This window comes from Desmodus rotundus, chromosome 3, assembly GCF_022682495.2.
Source record: "Desmodus rotundus isolate HL8 chromosome 3, HLdesRot8A.1, whole genome shotgun sequence".
Lineage (NCBI taxonomy): Eukaryota > Metazoa > Chordata > Mammalia > Chiroptera > Phyllostomidae > Desmodus > Desmodus rotundus.
In genome coordinates this window covers 4,984,383-5,004,211 of record NC_071389.1, presented here as the reverse complement: position 1 = coordinate 5,004,211, position 19,829 = coordinate 4,984,383, and the positions used below count along the sequence as shown (strand labels likewise).

General features: G+C 57.3%; 1 protein-coding gene across 4 annotated transcripts in view; it reads right to left on the bottom strand.

Moving 5' to 3' along the window:
• The window catches only part of SPSB1 (splA/ryanodine receptor domain and SOCS box containing 1), a 58,566-nt gene that overhangs the window by 26,050 nt on the left and 12,687 nt on the right, over nt 1-19,829 (bottom strand). Inside the window, exon 1 of one of the 4 annotated variants that reach the window (XM_053920357.2) lies at nt 17,708-17,952. The exons of 2 other annotated variants lie outside the window; for them this stretch is intronic. The gene's annotated coding sequence lies outside the window, so the exon portion shown is untranslated. Of the gene's footprint in view, nt 1-9,376; nt 9,396-17,707; nt 17,953-19,829 lie in introns of those variants that run through there. One more of the 4 variants, XM_053920358.2, reaches the window with a different exon arrangement.

Genomic DNA, 19,829 nt, shown 5'->3' with positions numbered 1-19,829 from the left:
AAGCCAGCCTACGCAGCGGCAGAAAGTCACCCTTTACTTGGCTCCTGGGCTCTTCAGACCTCTTGGCCTGCACAGACCCGACAAGGAGACTGGCAGGAAATAGAAGCGGACTTGAAAAAGAAGGTACGTTTATGAAAGGCCAAGCCCAAAATGGCTAAGAAGCTGGGACAGGTCGCTGTCCAGGAAATGACTCATGTCTCCACGGGTCCCTCGGGGCTGCACTGGGAACAGACACTGCACAGGGGAGACCACGGTTCTCAAGAGGAAGGTCGCGTCTGGCAGATTCCCCTGTAGCCCGTGAACCTGACGGGCCTGTTCTGGACACCTGGGGTGGCCGGTGCCTAGCACGGCCCACAAGGGCAGCTCAATCCACGCTGGCTGGTGAGGAGCCGAGAAACCAGGGTGCAGTGCCACAGAGCCCCAGGTGCCAAGAGCGCCCCATGTACCCAACACCCGCTCCTGCAGCCACCCACACTTCCTGGGGCCTCCGGCACCCTGCGCACACTCAGGCTGCAGAACCCAGCGAGCTGACTTCATGTCCCAACCACTTTAGGGAAAGTACTCTTCTGAGGTCCCAACCTCCTAATCGATACATTGAACGGTGGAGAAAAGCATCTTCTTGACCTCCCAACCACATTTGAAACTCCTGGCCACGCCTCTGACCTTGAAACTCGGTCTCTGGAGCGATAGGCTCTCTGCTCTGCAAAGCTCCCCTGCCCAACCCCTCCCAAACCCACCCCCCCAGCTCCTTCGCCAGTTCTCCCTCCTGCCCCTAAACACAGATGTTCTTGAGGGGCCCTCCCTCCTCGGGTTCCTCTGCTCTCAAGGCTCTGGGGAGCATTTCCTCTTGAACTTGACTCATCCACCATCAGCATCACTCTTCTTTTTTTCCAACTACAGCTTATAGTCAGTATTATCCTGCGTTAGCATCAGATGCACAGCCCCGTGGTCGGACAATCGTGCACTTTGCCGAGTGGCCCACCAGCAGCACTCCTGTTTTTCGTTTAAAGATTTTATTGATTTATTTTTAGAGAGAGGGAAACATCGATGTGCAAGAGATACACTGCTTGGTTACCTCTCACACACCCCTAACCAGGGACCTGGCCTGCAACTCGGGCATGTGCCCTGACTGGGAATCGAACCGGCGACCTATAGGTTCACAGGCCTTCACTCAATCCATCGAGCCTCTGCAGCCAGGGCCAGCATCACTGTTATGGCAGCCCTGTTCCCCATGCACACCGAGAGCTCCCCCACAGGTGCAAGCGCGGCCCCCTCCCAGCTGCTACATCCTAGTGATGTCCAGTCAGTCACCCAGATTCAAACCCCTCATCTCCCTGGATTCTCCTCTTCTTGGCTTCTCAGTATCAGCAAAAGGTAGAACTGCCCAAATCTGTCCCCATTGTCACTGTCCAGTCCTTATCACCTACAGCTGGCGCTCCAGGTCTCCAAATTGGTCCAACCGGCCCAGAGCATCTCTTGGACCTCAACCAACCTTCCTGAAACGCTCTCCCTGAGACACAGTTTTTTGTTTTGAAAACCTGTAATTCAAAAAGGCACAAAAGAGACTCATATTTTCAACACCTAAAATGAACAGCTGTCAACAGTTTGTTACATTTGCTGCTAGTCCTTTGATTGCACAATCGTCAAATGGCCAGAAGACACGAACGGGCAGTTCAGAAGAAAAGTCAGCCAAGGAAAAGATGCCCAACCTCCCCAGGAAACAAACACAAAATTCCGTAATAATATGTTATCACTTGCACCCCGGATTCCTACATAGTTAACAGAGATGGCGCCTGCTGCGGGCAGGGAGGGGAGGCAGCGTGTTGCCCACAGGGCTCCGAATTAATGCAGGTTTGGGGAACCACACGGGCAATTGACCCAGCAATTCTGCGCCTGGGGCTTGGGCCCACAGGACTGGAAGCACCCGGACTAAGGACAGGGTGTTTATTATAGAGTTGCTGCCGTGTCCTGCTACTCTAAACTAAGTACATTGCCATCGGTGGAAGCTTATCAGGTGGACAACTCGGATGTGTCTCTCTGCACCGCAGACTCTTACACAGCAGGTAAAAAAACAAAGGCAGAACCACAGTGGAGCCTGGGGCATTTCCACGTGCATTCACTGAGAGGAGCAGGGAAGAATATGAAGGGCGAGCCCATTTTCACAAAATAATGGTGTCTCCCAAGAAGCATAAATCTATACGCCTGGGCAGGCAGGAAGGTACGGAACTATCAGGATGTCTCGCTCTTCAATAAAAGATTGATGTCCAAAAGAAACCTAGACAATACTAAGTGCTGGCAAGGATGCAGGGAAACTGAAACCCGTGTACACTATTGGTGGGAATGTAAAATGGAGCAGTGGCTGGGGTCCTCAAAAACGAAAAATAGAACTACCATATGACCCAGCAATTCCACATCTGGGTATATTTCTAAAAGAATCGGAAGCAGGGTCTCAGACAGATGCTTGTTCACAACAGCCAAAAGCCAGAAGCAACCCATGTGCTCGGTGATGGGTGAATGGATAAACACCATGTGGCCCGTCCATACAACAGAATGTGATTCGGCTTTAAAAAGGAAGGACAGCCCGACACGTGCCACATTGTGGAGGAACCTTGAGGACATTATGCTAAGTGCAATGAGCCAGTCACAACGAGACACATACCGCAGGATCCCACTTGTATGAGATGCCAAGAGCAGTCAAATCTGCAGAGACAGAAAGTACAGAGGTGGTTACCATGGGCTGAGAAGGAGAGGGAAATGAAGAGTTAGGGTTTAACGGGGACAGTTTCAGTTTTACAAGATGAAAAGAGTTCCAGAGACGGGTGGCGGTGGCTGCACGACACTGTGACTGTGCTCAGCGCCACTGAACGGCTCACTCAAAAATGGCTATGACGGCGTTATGGCCTCTGTGTCCCCACTAAGAGTCCTACATTAAAATCCTAGCTCCCAGCGTGCTGGTGTGAGGAGGCCGGAGCCCTCAGGAACGGGCTGGCCAGAAGAAACACCAGAGAGACCGCAGCTCTCCCAGCAGGGGACAGACAATGAGATGGCTGTGCGCAAACCAGACAGGGCTCGCACCAGACAGCAGGTCAGCCGGCACCTTGACCTTGGGTTGTCCAGCCTCCAGAACTGTGAGAAATAAATGTCTGCTGTTTAAGCCACCTTGTCAATGGCATTCTGTCATAGCAGTTCAAGATGAGTAAGACAAATGGTAAATTTTGTTACGTGTATGACCACAACTTTTTAAAAAAAGAACAGAAAGACATGCTTCAGGTTAACATCAGTTTGGGACGGGAGGGAGAGAGGCAGAAGGGGAAGAAAGCAGGAGGGGCGGTTGGCAAACGCGAAGCAGTGCCCCAGACGTGCACACGTGAAGCCACGGACGTGTGCGAACCATCAGCACGGCAAGGACGGCATCGGGACGTCAACGCGGGCACCTGAGGATTTCAGGTGACCTATCCTTGTTGATATTCACGCACGTGCCTCATGCAGCTTCACGATGAGTGTGTAACAGCATCAGGAACAATAAAGCTACTTTCATTGTGGAAAAAATTACCTACAGAAAGCAACCAACCCCAGGTTTTTCCCACGCAGAACTGACAACTATTGACATTGCTGATTCAGACCGAGTGTGTCTCCTGGGAGTATCTGGTGGCAAAAGCCCCCATAACGTGCACGCACTCTCCTTTCAACGCACATGATTTCCCTCAGGACGCTCTTGCTCTGACGCCATCGGTGGCTTCCTCCTGCCTGTCAGGTGAGTCCAAACTTCTGAGACGGGCACCAAAGGCTGTTCCCACACTGGTGTCGGCCCACGTTGCCCCAGAAAGGCTTTCTTGAACCCTTTGCCTGCTCTAACAGCTATTCCTGCCCCCCCCCCCCGCCCCCAGTTCAGCCCCCACACACGTTTACGCTTGTTCACCTCGTCTACGCACCTAGAAGCCGTTGCCCCAGAACAACACAGACCCTCCGGAACCCCCGTGAGACCGGCATCACAGTAAACCACAGCTGACTGGCTGACTCAGCAGCCACAGCCTCTGCTTCCCATGACCTCATGCTGGACTGGGACACCAAACCTCAGTGTCTGCCTGCTGCCCTCAGACCCCGCAGTTCCTAACGGCCTTCGGTGAGAATGGACGTCCTGGGTCCCCACCACGGTGGTGTGGGCCCCGTGCAGACCTTCAGCTTCCTCTTTGTCTGCACACATGTGCAGCCACCTGCTCCTGGCCGCAGGACCAGCTGCCCGTCACCCAGGGGAACGTTCCTCCCTCGACTCTGGGAGTGAGCCCCAGAAAAGACTCCAAAAGCTTCCTAACCCCAAAGTCTGGAGGATGAAATGTCTGTAGAGGGACACTACCCACAGATGGCCCCCACGTCCCTGCCACTGCACACGGCCACACCCAAGCCCATGGTGCTCCCGGCCATCTGTCCAAGGCTGAGACTTGGGACGTTTCCTGGACTCCAGCCCTGACTTCTAGCCAATTGTCAGACTCGACTCCTGAAACACTCTCCACCCTCACTGCCCTCTGCACCTGTCTCACCCACCACCTCACACCGCCTTTCCAGAACATTCTATCACTTCCCCCTGCAAGGTCCCCTCCTGCCCTGGCATGAGGTCCTCTGACTGGGACACATGCACCCTCTACCCATTTGGGGTCTTGTCTTCACCTCCCTCTCTACTGTGTTCCCTGCCCTGACCCCCTCAACCGACGGCACCTGGCCTTAATGCAGAACTGAGCCGCCGCTGCCCCCTGTCCAGTTTCATACCTTCAGGCCTCTCGCAGTGACCTGCTCGGGATGCCTTCCCCGACGCCCCCTGCCCCCTGCCCCCCGGGGACGCTGCTAACCCTGTCAGAGCTCAGAGAAATCTTGCTGCCATTCACCAGAGAATCCCAGCAAATGCAGCTCCACACCTGCTGTCTGAGGAGAGGCCAGTGGTTCTCAACGGGGTGATTTCTCCCCAGGGGACACCTGGCCAGGTCCGGAGACATTTTGGGGGGTCATAAATGAGGGTGGGGTGCTGGTGGTGTCTGGAGGCCCAGGGTGCCACGAAACATCCTGCAGTACAAGGACAGCCCGCGTGGCAAGAACGTCGGCTGCGCCTCCATCAAGAAACCTGAGACAGAGTGAGCTGCTACGGACGCAGCGCACCCCTGGGACAACATTGGCTTCGTGTGGCCAGGAGCACAGTCCAGGGCACCCGTATCTGTGACTGCATCAGGACAGACTGGTCAAGAGCACCTCAACGCCAGGGGTCTGCCCAGCCAGGCGGGAAGCACTCGGTGACTGTTCCAACACGGTCACCCGCCCTGGGCAAGACACTCGGCCTCCCTGGGCAGTTGGTTTCCACGTCCAGGAAATGAAGGGCCGAAGGAGATTGGCTCTTCCCCAAAGTGGTCCAGACAGGTTCTTAAGCACTGGAAAGCCCCTGAGTTTGGGAAAATATGTCCCCTCCCAGAGAGTCACAGCACCCACCAGCATCTTCAAGGCCCTGAGAAGTCCTGAAGGACGGGGGTTGGCAAGTTTTGTTTTACTCTGGTGAGAGAAGGGACCATTCTTCTCACAGCACATTGCCCCACAACATCCCAGGGGACATGGGTTTGGAGGGCCCCCGATTCTCTCGCAGCTCTGCTGCCTCTCGATTCTATGCCGGGCTGGGCCCTGCCTCTTCCCACAGCCCCGATTACCTGGTTCTTAAGGAGGTGGAGTTGAGTGCACTACACTGTGATGTGAGGGGCTGTTTACCTGCTCCAGCTGTGCAAATGCTCTGCGAGGTCCACACCGTGTCCCCGAGACCCCCAAGAGTAGGTCTGACTGGCATACGCATTCATGAGCCCAGGATCAGGGGCTTGCTTTTTGGTGGGTAATCTTGGTTGGTTCTGAGCCCTGTGGGGCCCATCCTCTGAATCTGGACCAGGGGTTGGTAATCAACGGCCCGTGTGCCAATCTGGCCCCCTGCCTGTTTTTGTCAATAAAGTTTTATTGGCACTCAGCCCTGCCCTGTTGTTCAATTACCGTCTCTGGCATTCTCACTCACTGGCTCTACCAGCAGTCAAGTAGTCGCCACAGAGGTCATGTGGGCCAGGAAGCCCAAACATGTGCTCTCTGGCCCTTAGAGCTGGCTGACCTTTGGTCTAAACCTTAGAAAGTTTTGTCGACCCCTGAAGAGACAGGGCCAGACCTCTCTCCCAAACCCCTCCCAGAACCTGTTCACCAGGCACCAGGTGACACATCATGCCCAAAGCACAGGGGGCGTCACATCCTGCTCTCTGTCCACCCATGCCCACACCCTCCTTCCGCCACACCTGCACCCCGCCCGCCCCCAGACTTCCCTGGCCCCCCGTGCTGCCCTCCCCCTTCACAAACACAGTCTCATTTACAGCAGCTACCAGCCTTTTTTGATTACACACCCAATTAGCAAACTTTCAAACAGGCGCCCCCAAAAGTCCTATATTGTGCAGTGGACCCCCACCTTGGAAACGTGCGCCAGACATGGGCACCGTGCCCGTCTCTTCCCCAATGATCGGCGGAGGAGCTAACAAGGGCCAGGAACCCTCCTGGTGCCCTGCCCTGAGCAAGGCCCCAGAAAGCTCCGGGGCCCGGGGAGGCTGGGGGCTCCGGTCCCAGGAGCCACCCCCACCAGGCAGCAAGCAGGAAGGGAATGATTAGGGACGCCCCCCAGAGAAGGCGCCAGTTGCTCCCCCCAGCAGCAGGTATCAGGGCCATGCAGGGGGATTTCTGTGTTTTGACTCAGAGCAATAGTCTTTTAAATCAAACCAACACAGGCTACAGGGCAGTAGTGAGGAAAGCCCCTTGGAAACAGTGGGAGGGGCAATGGCTTCTGCCAGGAGAGGGGGAGGGAAGAGGGCTGAGAAAGGGCTGGCGGGGCAGGGGTGCAGGGTGCCCCTGCCCAGTGGGTGCCGTCCAGGGATCCTCAGGCCACCCTCCAGTTCCCGCACTGGGCCCTCCCTCTGACCCTCACTCCAGTCCTTCCCAGCAGCCCACCCGCCAGGGAGAACACTGGGCCACTGGCCATCAGTGACCCCGGGGGATCAAGGTGCCGTCTCTCCTTCCCAGCCATTCAGTGGCCTGTGGCTACACTGTTTAAGGGGTGGTTTGGGGCAGCTACTCAGGTACCACCCACTGACTTCCTGTGGGCCCTTCAGGTGGCTCTGAGTGCTGCACAGGTGAAGTCTGGTGGCCCCCACACCCTGGGGTAGAGGGACAGGCTCCGAAGAGTGACGTGAGCCGCGCTGGGACTAACCACAGGGAGGTGCTTCATTGCCCAAGACACCTCATCTGCACCCACAGCCCAGCCGGCCCAGCTGACCAAGGCAGGGAAGAGTAACTTCAGCCCCACAGAGAGCACGAGAGCGCTCCACCTGACCCCTCCCATGCCGGCGGGGCCCGCCCAGCCACACCGGAGGGGGCTGATGGTGCCTCACGAACCCCAGATTCCTTGTAGTGTCTTCTCTGCTCCCCGGATGAGTCGGGGCAGACAAGAGGACCCAAATACAGCTCCCTTCGAGTGTTTATGGAGAAAACAAATTCAACCGCGGGGAGCTTGGTGCCAGCCCGGGAAGCAGGGCCACCCAAGTGAAAAGGCAGCCTCCCCGGGAGACTGGAGATGGCAGACGGGCTGCTTTTAGAAACACACCCTGCTCGGCCGCCACAAACCTTAGCCAGCGGCTAAAAGAAGGACATGAACAAAACAGGTCTCTGGATAAGACAAGAGAGAGGGTGCCGGGGGAAAAGCTAATGACAGGCTTCAACTCCGCCACCCGAATTTGTCCAGACGGCCCTCTAAGGAGCGAGGCATCGTGGAGAGCACCCGGGCCTCGCAGGAGGGAGCGGAAGGAGCTGCCAGGCCCTGTGCAGAGCGTCCTGGGGTCCTGAGTGCTCCCACCCTCCCCACCGGCCTCCACACAGAGCCCCCTCAAACAGTGGCTGCCTAAAATTATCTGGTGGCCATTCATGAAACACACAGGTGGCCCTGGCAAGCTTACTGAGTGCCGACTACATGCTACTGTCACAGGGCCACCTCAGGGACAACTGAGGCAGGACAGTAAGAAGCTAGGAATATTCCTGGGTGAGTGGAATAGGGAAACTGAGACAGAGGGCTGAACACAACAGCCAAGCAGCCAGGAGCAGAAGGTCATGGGGGGGTGGGGGGTCACTACGATGGAGGGCAAAACTCGGAAAACAAGGACCTCACCCCCAGGGTGGCCTTTCCTCCCAAGAGACAATGTCCAGACCTCAGTTGCATTTCAGCCCCAGGCCCAGCAGAGCAGCAAAACCAGGTGGGAGACGCTAGGACCAGCTGCAATGCCTGAAGACCCCCTGCCCTAGCGCTGACCAATCAGTAGAGACCAGGACCCTGAAAGGGCGTACCTGGAGAACTGACGGATATTCTACTGAACGCTCCTCAGAGACCTCCCCTAAGATTCTCTCTTGCCCGCAGGAGAGAGAGAACAGCCTCAAGACAATCCCCTTTCCCCTCTTCTTCCCCTTCTTCTTCCGCACGGGCACGTCTCCTAAACAAAGGCAGTGGGCTGCTGGCAGCTGGTCCCAGGCTGACCCCATGAACCTGTCCCCCAGGGCCCCTTTTCTCTGACTCCCCAGTGAGCGAAGGCAGCCCAGCCTGGGCTCTCCTGTTGCTTCTTCAATGCTGAGCCCTTCCTTGTGTCACTGTCCCCAGCTTTCATAAGCACGCCCTCACAGTCACCTGGACTCGCGTTGTAAGGTCTTCCCTACATGAAGTGGAGCACGCACACGCCTACAGTGGCCTGAGGCACCCTGCACAGGGCCCGGCCCCTGTCCAGGAACACGGTGATCGCATCTCACACAGATAAGTGTTTTATGGCCTGGTTCTGACTACCTTTCTGGCCTCATCCCCCACTGCCCTCCCTGGCACAACGCACACTCTCCCTGACAAGCAGAGGCCAGCATCCGGCCACTCTGCTAGCACCCGGCTCTTCCTGTTCTGGTGATGTACCTCGATTCTGACGTGGGGGTCTCCTTCTTCCCACTCCCAGCCCTGGGCTGTGGCCCTATTCTGTCCTGGCTCTGGGGGCGGCGGGGACACACCTCAGTCCACCGTGGCCCCCCCCCCCCCCCCCCCCCCGCAGTGACAGTGAGAATGTAGGCCAGTCAGAGCCCATCCTGGGACGTCTGCTTCACAGGTTTCCTGAGAAGGAGGACAAAACAAGGAAAGCAGATGCTCAAATAGAGAGAGTCCACTGCCAATGCCAGGGTTTGAGCCTCTGGATCCAGTGGTGCCTGCAGCCCCTTTTTAGCTGCGTGCAGCTCAGCACACCAGTTGCGTGGGTTAGGCCGTCTACATGGGGCTTTCTGTCCCCGACAACTGGAAAAGTCCTACCTGACTCGCAGCCAAGCTTTGAAAGACTTTGCCTTTTTGCTCCTGCTGTTTCTCCCACATGGAACTCCTGGCTCCCTTCTCAGGCGCCTTCCCAGGGGGACTCTGACCCTGGGCTCGGGTTCCCTCTGGGCAGCTGTCCTGACCTCTACGCAGTCATTTAGATGCCTGCACGCTGTGTCCTCTCAACACCTGTGGGTGCTTCCCCAGGTCTGCGGGGCCCCTCATTCCTTGAAAACTCAGTCTTCGAGTGTGGCCAGAGCTCACTCCTACATACCCCAAACTGTCCCTAGTGTGTCAGGCTAGCCAGTGTCCAGAGAGCAGGGGACAGCCAGCCCTTTCCCTCCACCTACGCTGACTGCTTGTTCCTGGAAAACCCCGAGTCAGCAGTGGGAGCAGAGGTGGCTCCGTCAGCAGCTAAGAGCTGAGCTCTGAGGTCCCGCTGTCCCCACTGCTCCGTGCGCCCCCCACTGCCCACCTGGCACAGACCCACCCAGGAGGCCCCTCCCATCACAGCCCCTCCCTGCCACCCCGCCCACTCAGTTTTCCAAGAAACAATGTGTCTGGTCTGGATCAGACAATGCTGGCCCCGAGACACACGCACAGCAGACTTGTCCCAAACATGACCGTCTGGCCGTCTGGCCGGGTGTCAGCTCTATCTAAGAGGTCAAGGGTCACAAGAGTTATCAACACTGTGAGCTGTGGCTCCAAGGCAGTCAAGCCTGTTCCCAGGGAGAGCCTGGGCGCCTCCTCCCCCCGCTGGGAGCCACACAAGGTTCCCTTTATGGGAACGAGGCGGCATGGCACAGGCAGTTTCAGCCTCAGGGAAACGCAGGTTTGGGTTTTCTCCGCGGGCACAACCGGGCCTTTGTTTTGACTTTGCCCCATCCCCACCGTCTGGGCTGGGCTCCCTGTCGAGCACACAGCATCCTGGACCCAAGTACCTACAGCCAACCCTTCCAAGGCTGGGCACAAAGAGGTACCATGGAGGACAGCAAGGGACACTGAATGCCACCCATGTTTCCCACCAAAACTCACAGAGGACCTACTGCGTGCTGAGCAATGGACTAGAAGTGGAACCTGCTATAGTGGTGGGTGACCGATGTGACAACAGCTAATCAGGGTACAATTCACCGATGCAACAAATCACTGGGAGTCCCACTGCGTGCCTGCCTGCAGCGGAGGGAAGGACAAGGTGCAGCCCCCTGCAGCCCACTGCGGCTGCATCAGACATGTCCACTTCAGAAAGGGTCAACGTGTGGTCACTCATCGGGAATTTGGTCCCTTACTTTGGCACACAAAACAGATATGGCCTAAAACATCCTAGGAAAAAAGAAATGAAAACCCAAAACAAACAGGAATTGAACCAAATGGAGCACCAGGATGCCCCTGGAGGGGTTCGGAGCTACAGTCCAGGTGGTCAAGGGGAGACACTGACAAGCCTGCATGTGACCCCCTCTTTGGAGTCTGTCTCCTGGTTCTTATTCTTGCAGGACAAGTCCCCCTGATTTCCCACAGACCTCCAGGGGAAGGGTCTGAGAGGGAGGGAGGGAGGGAAGAGGCCCGCAGTCCCACGAGGCACGGCCCCTGCCATCTGTGAGCATCTTGGCAGAAACCGATTCCTCAGCTCTCCGGGAGCCCAGCTGCAGGGTGTCAGCGGTGTAGACAGGGCACCATCTTGCTGCGGCCCAGGAGGCCTTAGGGACCTGCAAGGGCTGCTCCCCCAGATTCTACCCAGCTTGGGCTCTTGGTGCCTGAGACATGGGGGCAGCCATAAACCACCCCCTTGGAGGAAGACAGGTCTGGCGTTCTCCCTTCTCTGCTTCATGCACCTATGGACTCCATGAAGCCTGGAGATGAAGCCCAAATTAAGCCCTCCATTGCAGACAGGGCTCCAGGCCCGGGTAAGGGGCAACTCAGCCCAGCACTGCATTCTGGGCTCCAGTGAGGTGGCAGCGTGGACCTTTGGGGCCAGCCTTGGTGCCCGGACTACACGGCGTCTTCCGAGATCCACTGTGATCGCTGCCAACAGGCCCTGAGGAGACAGGTCCCCAAAACCAGCAGGGGGAGAAATGGAAAACCCCAGTGATTCTGTGGAAGAAACATCTGGGGGGCCGGAAAGGGGCCAAGTCCAGCCGCCAGCCCCTCTCGGCGCTCGGCCAGTCTGTCCCATGTAGACAGCCAAAGCTGCTGCCCCAGCCAGGGCACTCCACGGAGGGGAAAAGGTCAGATGCTCAGACGGAGGGTCAGGAGTGTGGATTTCCCCGTTCCAAGATGGCACACGGAAGGAGGGGTGGCTGGCAGGACCAGTTGCTGAAGGCCAGAGCAGGGGCGGGGCGGCCACCCTGCTGCCAGACACTGACTGCCCCTCCACAGTCAGCATCAAAGAGTGACGGCCAGACACTGTCACCACGGGGAAGGTCACATGTCGGTCAGTGCCGCCTGCACGGGAAGGGAGTGACCTCTTTCCAAGGCCCATTCAGGAACCTCCCTGCAAGCCCAGACGTCTGACGCAGCCAGACAACAAAGGGAAGGGGAGCTGGGGGGGCCGAGGTGTCTGAATGTCCGGTGGGGCGCTCCCTCCCTCACGGGGCCCTCCACTGCACCTCAGCCCCCCGTGGACCATCGGCAGGGCCGAGCGTACTCCACCACTCGCCACCTTGCACTGGCTCGCCTCACCCTCCAAAACATTCTGCCAATTTTCAGCCTGGTGGACCCAGAGGTGTTTCCGGCCTCCCAGCCCAGGACCCCGTAAGCCCACGTCTCCCCAGCAAGCGTGCCATTTTTCATATGGCTCTGAGGAGCCCTCGGCACGCGGGGGGCCTCACTCCGACCCCCTTGTCAGTCAGCCCACAAGCCAGGACTGTTGAATCCTGCTTGACGACATAAACCGGGGGGACTCGCCATCAAGACTCTGTTGAAAACCTGTGAGCATGGGAGGCAGGCAGGGGCTTTGGAGATGACGACCCTGGGTTCCAATCCCAGCTCTGACCCTTCCCTGGCTATATAAGATTACCCTGAGATTTTCTGAGTGGGGCTCAGTTTCCCCATCTGCAAAATGAGGACAATGACCACATCTGTCTTGCAGGGGTGAATCCACATGTGGTTTTAAGGAGAGATGATGCCGATGCACACGCGTCCCAGTGACTGGTTCACGTTGAGTGGGTGTTGGAGAGAAGGAGCTCGGACCCCAGGGACTCAGTCGCAGGGATCTGACTCCTTAATAGAGAGCCCATCCAGGCCCTTCCAGGGCGGGAGCTTGGGGGGAACAGGCCTTGAATCCCCGCCCAGTGCTGTTCCCACTGTGAGGGGCCTGGGGCAGCCTCTGCCCATCTGTACAACAGACACATCGTGGTTGCTCCTCACCCCCCAGGGTGAGAGTCTGTAGCGACTAAATGGACAGTTAGAGCCCAGAGGGGGCCGCACATGGCGGGCCGTCGGTCAACAGTGCCCATTGGCATTGACCTTGCTCCTGCTGCCCCAGCCCCACTCTGCCCAAACACTGCCCCCCAGGTACCCACTGAAGTCAAACGAGCCTCTCCCATGAACTCGGCAATGCCCAGGCCAGTCTCATGCCCCTGTCCTGTCTCTCGTGACTCAGCTTGAGTCATGTCTTCACTTCCTGGGGTCAAAGGCACATTACAGTGACAATCAGGACGACTTACTAAAACACGGTGACCCTTCCCCTCGATGGTCTCAGATGTGACGAAATGCGGCCTCCATCAGCTGCCCGGGTCTGCCTCCCTCCCTGGTTCGCCAGTTTCTCAAACAGCTCTGTCACTCAGTTTTGGCTGAATAGTAAGGGTTCGCTAAAGGTCTGCGAAGGTGAGATGCTGAAGCACCACTCTGTGGGTTCCAAGGTGATGACGGACAGATCAGGGCAAGTTTAGATAAGGTGCCCTGATAAGGTTTAGATAAGGGCACGGGGTCTGCCCTCTCCCAAGAATGGGCCTTGTGCTTGGAGGCCACCAGGGCCGTGCAGGATACATAAGATGTCACACACATGCTCCTTTGTAATGGGTCCCGGCTGCCCCCTGCACGCACCACTAGCCCAGAAATGCGACACAAAAGAATCGGCTGAGCCCAAGGAATGTAAATGCTTAAGGCCCCCGCCTTCGATGCTCTGCAGACTAAACTAAGGTTTAAGAGTTTTTGTCATCTTAGTTGGGGGGGGGGGGTGTCTGCGGGGAGGAGGCACAGAGGGAAGCAGGGCCATTTCCAGCACACGGTACCTCCACGGATGCCTTTTGAGGCCGCAGCCCAGCCTTGGCCTGGTGAGTGGCTCAGACCCTCAGGGGTCCGGAGACAGGATCAGAGCAATATGCCTATCACAAAGTGGGGAGGGAGGTCTTTCACTAGAGCCTGGGGGAGACCCCTCCTGGTCACACCAACTTTTCCCATAATCATGTCCCACTAAAACTGGCCTCCAAAGTAGCAGTGATGAAAATAAAAGGTCCCCCACAACGAAACAAGAGACACAGAGCCCAGCCTCCAGGGTCACCTTCGGAAGGGAGGTCCTGGTCAGCCTCCACGGGGGGGGCAGCCCCCCGGGAATGTGGCCAGACCCTAAAGAGGGGTTAAAGCTGTGGCTGAAGAACGCCCAGCTGCTTCAGTCCCTCTGTGGGCCAGGCGCTGTCCTAGGCTCAGGGGCTGCTGAACGAGGCAGATGGAGTCCCTGCCTCATGGAGACGGACAGTCAACAGACAACCATGGGCTACGAGTTAAGTGGGTCAAAGATGCTAACTTTTCCATTGTCACGAAGAGGCTGGCTAACTCATTCATTCACTCATTCATTCAACAAGTTCCCACCAAGCCCCCACGCATCCTGCCCACTGTGCTACACAGACACCAGGGCCCGACAGTGACGACCAAGGTCTCTGTCCTGGAGGGTGTTTCAGCGACCCCAGCACATGCTGCAGGTCTTCCATGGAGCCCCTGATCCCTTACAAGTCCCCAGCAGGTACCGAGCCCGGGGACCGGCCCCAGCTCCACATCTCCATCTCCCTCGGTGCTGCGGGGTGCATCCGTTTCTCCTGCTCCGCTGCCTGAAATGCTTGCCAAACAGAACAGGTGGGTGCATACTTCCCCCAAGTACCAAGGATAAAACACCAAGCAAACCCACTACGTATAAATCACCCCAGCAATTACGTGCTTCAGAACACCATGGTGAACAGGCTCTCTGGGACCCCCAACCAAACAGGGGGCAGGGACCCCCCACAACTGCATACATCTGAGGCAGAGCCGGGGGGAGGAAAGGCCAGAGGAGGTTAAAGCCATCCAGCTGTGGGGCCGGCTGGGGGGGTGGGGGGGCGGGAGGGGACGGGTACTGAAGGTGGAAGAAAGACAGACACACCCGCCGCACTGAGGGTGGTTCTGTCCAGAGACGACAGCAGCCCATTCTTGCCCCAGCCTGTCTCATTCTTGCTGCAACCCCCCAGAACAATGCTGGCACATCGTAGGTGCTCAGGAAACACTTGCAGAAGGAAGTTCTGCTGGGAACATTTAAGAGGCAAAGAGTTGGGGGTGGGGACCAGAAACAGTGGGAAACAGACACCAGCCTGGAACAGGGGACTCTGGCCCTATCCCCCAAGCAGTTACGTCTGGCTGCCACAATCGAAGTCACTGCGTTCAGCGGGCTTAAAAGTATGGACCCCTTCCTCCCTTCTGAGGACAGTGTCCTGCCTCTGACCCCAGGACCAGGAAGGCAGGTGGCTGGCTGGCCCCGGGCCAGGCCCAGCCAGGGTCCTCCCGGAAGGTTTAGGGCTGGCTGCTTGCAGACAGGAAAGGCAGGGAGCAGCTTCCCACCCAAGGACCAGTGGGTGTGGACTCGGGAGCTCACTCAAAGCGTCTGTCCTGTCTCTAGCCACCAGGCTGGACGGTGCTTTGAAGCTCTATCCTTCACGATGTGGCCTTACCAACGCCACCCCCCACCCACACCACACCGGCCACACCTGGGCTAAAACCCCCCACCCCCGCCACTCCAATCCAACTCCTGCCTGTCCCTTCCTGGCCCCTGTGGCCTCCTCCCCCTGAAAGGGGAGGGCACGTGGGGCTGCTCCGTGGTAAGGCCTCCTCCTCTCTCAATAACGGCACAGTTTCACCCAGCCCCTGACCCACAACGTCCCCACTGCCTCCTCAACTGGGCTTCAGCGAGAACAGCAGCAGTCCCGCCGCCCGAGGAGGGGGTGGAGCGGCAGGGACCCCAGGACCTGGCCTCTCCCCTTGCCCTACCCCATGAGTCTCGTGCCCGTTTTTATAGATGTGGAAACTGAGGCTCAAAGAGGCCCAATAAACTCCGGGGTCCAGGTCAGAAGCCCTAATCAAAACTCCTGGCCCTCCCAGGACGTTGGAGTCTGATAGTGGGTTGGGAGGGGGCTTGGGGGACAAAGAAGAACATGACAGGAAGACCTCATGGGCCAGAGGTGAAGGGTCCTGCCTCGGTTCCCCTCGTGTTCTCCCGGGGCCTCAGGCAGGGCCTGCAGTGTCAGGGAGAAAGAGCAAAGGGGCAGAGGCCAGAGGGGACAGATGGCAGAGACAGCACAGACCCAGGAGGCACCAGAGTGGGGGTGGCAGCTGAGGCACAAGGGTATCCCTGGTCAAGGAGCCAGGGATGCGTCCAGGTCTGTGGGTGCCCTGGTCTATCTTCACCTCTCACCCGCCGTCAGCCCAGACCCCACTCCCCGTCCCCCTCATCAGGCCACAGGAAATGCCGTCCCTCCCAGACTGGAGCTTCCAGAACCCATGCCACACTTCCCCAACCTACCCGGAAAGGGAGAGTGAGCACAGCTGTTTCCTGTGGTCTCCACCTGGCCCGCCAAGGAGCCCAGACTGTCTGGTCGCTTCCCCTGGCCCCCAGGGGACTGAAGTCAGGGCCTGCAGGGATCCTGGCCGCTCCAGGGCAGGCCCCAGGCACTGGGGCGGTCCAGAAGAGCCTGGTCTTTCAAACCCCCTGAGGCAATGATAGGGCTGGGACTCCTCCTGGGTCTTCGCCTATGTCCTTGTTTCCTGTCCGTGGGCCCCACGAGGCCACCAGAGCAGGACACAGCCCGGCACACAGAGGCTCTGGCAAACGTGTGGAATGAATGGAAGGTCAAAGAATGAAAAGTGCCACCCAAGGAGCCCAAGAAACTGCAGAGCTCAGAAGAAAGAAACATAAATTGGTTCCCTGGCCACAGGAAATCTGTTGCACAAAACGTTGAAACTATCTTCCCAGCTGGTGGCCTAAAAATCCCTCTCCCCCCCCCCCACCCCCACCCCCACACTTCTCTCAGATACCTAAACTGAAAATCCTGGAGTCATACTGATTTTTATGATGACGTTTATTAAGTGCTTACTACACGTCAGGTACCATCTAAGCACCTGGCGGTTCTGCATATACATATACCCTTCCACCAGTGACAGAGCTCTTCCCTTCCTCCCCACCCCCAGTTCTTACATATCTGAAGGCCCAGTTTCAATGTCACCTCTTCCAGGAAGCCTTCCTGGATTCACCTGCTGAGCAGAAACCCTTATCCTCATTAAAATCCTCCAGAACTCCAATTATCTTTCATTACTTCTATTACCCTCTGCCTAAAATGATCTTGTTTGAGATTTCCCCGTCTATGTGCTCTCTTCCTTTCTAGAAAGCACAGGAAGCAAGCTTTCCATGGCCAGGATTAAGGATTATAAATTCCAAGGCAGGTTCCCTCCCCAGAGCAGGAAGGAAAACGGAAGGTGAAGCCCCACTCTACCTCAGGCCCTAGATCCCAGTTATGGGAGGGACTGCCCCAGCCAGCTCACCCACATCAACCCCTTCCATCCACGAAGTACTCCTACGCACCCCCATTTCACAGATGGGAAACTGAGGCCCGGGTTGCAGAGGTAGGAAGTACCAGAGCTACACTCCAGCCACCTCCACCTGCCTCCCTGGCCAGGCCCCTAGCTGCTCCACCCACCACACCCAGACTCCACCCGGCTTCCGGGGTGGCCTCCTCCAGAGAAGAAACCCACGAACCAGAAGCTGTGCACGACAGACCTGCTCTGCTCTGAAGGGGAGCACGGGCTCTAAGATACCCACGTAGGCCCAGTGACTGCCCCAAGCCCCCTGGCGCCCCCGCCCCCACGACGTGGGGCATCGTGGAGACCCCAGGGTGCTGCTCAACGCCAACACCCACCCCTGGTCTGCTGGGCCAGTGCCCGCCCAAACCAGCAGTGTGCTCACATCATCAGCTGAGCCTCTGTGGGGAGACACACATGTGCACACACACACTCAGCCTTCCATTGTGCCCTGGAGTCTGACTCTCACCAGCCCCCCAGAATTGAACGTGCATGGGGGCACCATTGTCTCCAACTCACCCGTAGCAGGCAGTCCAGCCGGCAGGGCGGCGGGGAAGTATCTCCTTCCCGGCTCAGTTCCCCTGGGAGGGGAGCGAGCCCAGGGAAGATGAGGCTGGCTGTCTCACCTGGCACCTTCCTCTTTCCCCCAAGCTCCCCCTCCCCTGCCCTTCTGGACAAGGTTGAGTAGGGAAGGGCACAGGGCCACAGTTCCCTCTGCAGGACCTGGTGGCTGCTGCACCTCCCTCACGTCCTGCACCCGGTCCCCACTTATAAATGACTAAGCGATTTCCACCTCGGAGCCTGCCTGCCAAGAGGCCCCGCTGGCTGCAGAACTGTGCACCAGGATGCCTGGAGCCGCACGCACTAAAACCCATAATTGGTGAGTCCTCTTCTTGGGAAAGAAAACCCCCTCCGTGTTTTGTTTTGTTTTGTTTTCCCCTTAAATGAAACAAATCCACCCACATAGTTACTGGAAACTCGAGCATGTGAAACTGAACCGTTGGCAAAGAGAATTAGTCAGCAACATTGTGAGCAGAGGTGCGGCCCCTCGGTAGGTGGAACGGCCCGGCTCTGGAGGTTCCCGTGCAGGAGGGGAGTGTGGTCTCCACACCACACTGCAGGGGATGCCTGGGCATGGATCGAATGAAGAGGCATCGCCCGTCCCGTGGGCAAGTTCTCCTGCATCAGGTCAAGGGTGAGATGTGCGTCTAAGTGCCCTGGTCACCACAGGTGATGGTTTAAAAGCCCTGGTTCAGGAATCTGACCCTCATTCAAAGAAGTCCATGCCACCCTCTTAGCTGATCCTCTCTGAATCTCAGTTTCCTCGTCTGGAAGATGGGGATACCAGAACCTACCAGGTGCCTCGTCAGGACCACCAGACACCCACATGAAGCACTTTGCGCCCAGCACCCAACAAGCAGCCATGGACGCTGAGGTCTGCAGGGGAGCTAGGTGCGTGGGGCTGTCTTAGGGCTCGGTGCTGCAGAGCTCTGTCCCCCGCCAGGCGGTGAGTGGAATTTGCTAAGTTGGTTCCCGAGACTCCCACTGTCCCCAGGACACCGGACGGTGAGGTGGGAAGCAGCCCCGGCCAGGCATCAGCAGGTGCAGCTCTAGTTCCAGCGTCCTGAGCCCCAAGTTAAGTGACCCCACCAGGCTCCTTGACCATGTCCTTCTCATCTGTATTCGGAGGGCACAGACATTTAATAATGTGTTGTTTATTTTAAAACAAACAAACAAACAAAAATGTCTCCACAAAGTTATTCACTAACATTTTTTAAAAATCTGGATTCCTGGCTTCTCTTAGGGGGAGAAAGAAAGGGACGCTATTAGGGTACCGGACGCCACTCCTCCAGGTAGGAGAGGCCACTGCCTCACACAGGACACTCGCTTCCACTTTGGCACAGTCCTCCCCCCACCCTACAGCCTCCCACCGGCTGCTCATTTGCACCTTCTTCCGGGCCCCTCAAGGCATATGAGTTTGTGACCCAGTTTAAAACCCTACTTTTATGTAGGAACTTGACATTAGCCACTTTTCCCTCGAAATATTCACAGGAAGTGTCCCTCGGGAAGGTAATTAAAGTCTGACACTTAAGACTGAATTTTTCTTGCAGGAAAACAAGACGATGTAAGAAGACCTACACCCCAGTCTGGCCGAGGGAAACCCCATGATAAGGCAGTAATTTTCTGAAATTCTTTATGTGCTTCTCTAGACAAAGAGCAAAGCAGGTATGGGGGTCCTGCCCTTCATTTCTCCAACTCCCCTCCTCCGCCTTCTCTGGGCCTCCCCGTCTGGACACACAGAAGGTAGGCAGTGGGCATCCAGATGCCCCTTCAGGAGGGTCCAGGACAGCTGCCCGCAGAATGGGGTGCCCCCAGCTATTGCAGCTCAGCCCTCCGTTTGGTTTACCGGGGGGCCGGGGAGGCAGGGTCCGGAGGACTCAGCCAGATCTACTCACGGCCCAGCAGAGATACAGAAAATGTCAAGTGGACATCGGAGAGCATGTTCAAGCTGTCCCGGTCACTCCTGAAGGGAAGAACACAAGATTCGGAACCTCCAGTCCTCTTGCCTCTGCAATGGCACTTGGTTTAACCAGCCTCCACCGCGGGCCTGCTCAGGGCCGGCCGCCGAGACACGGCAGGG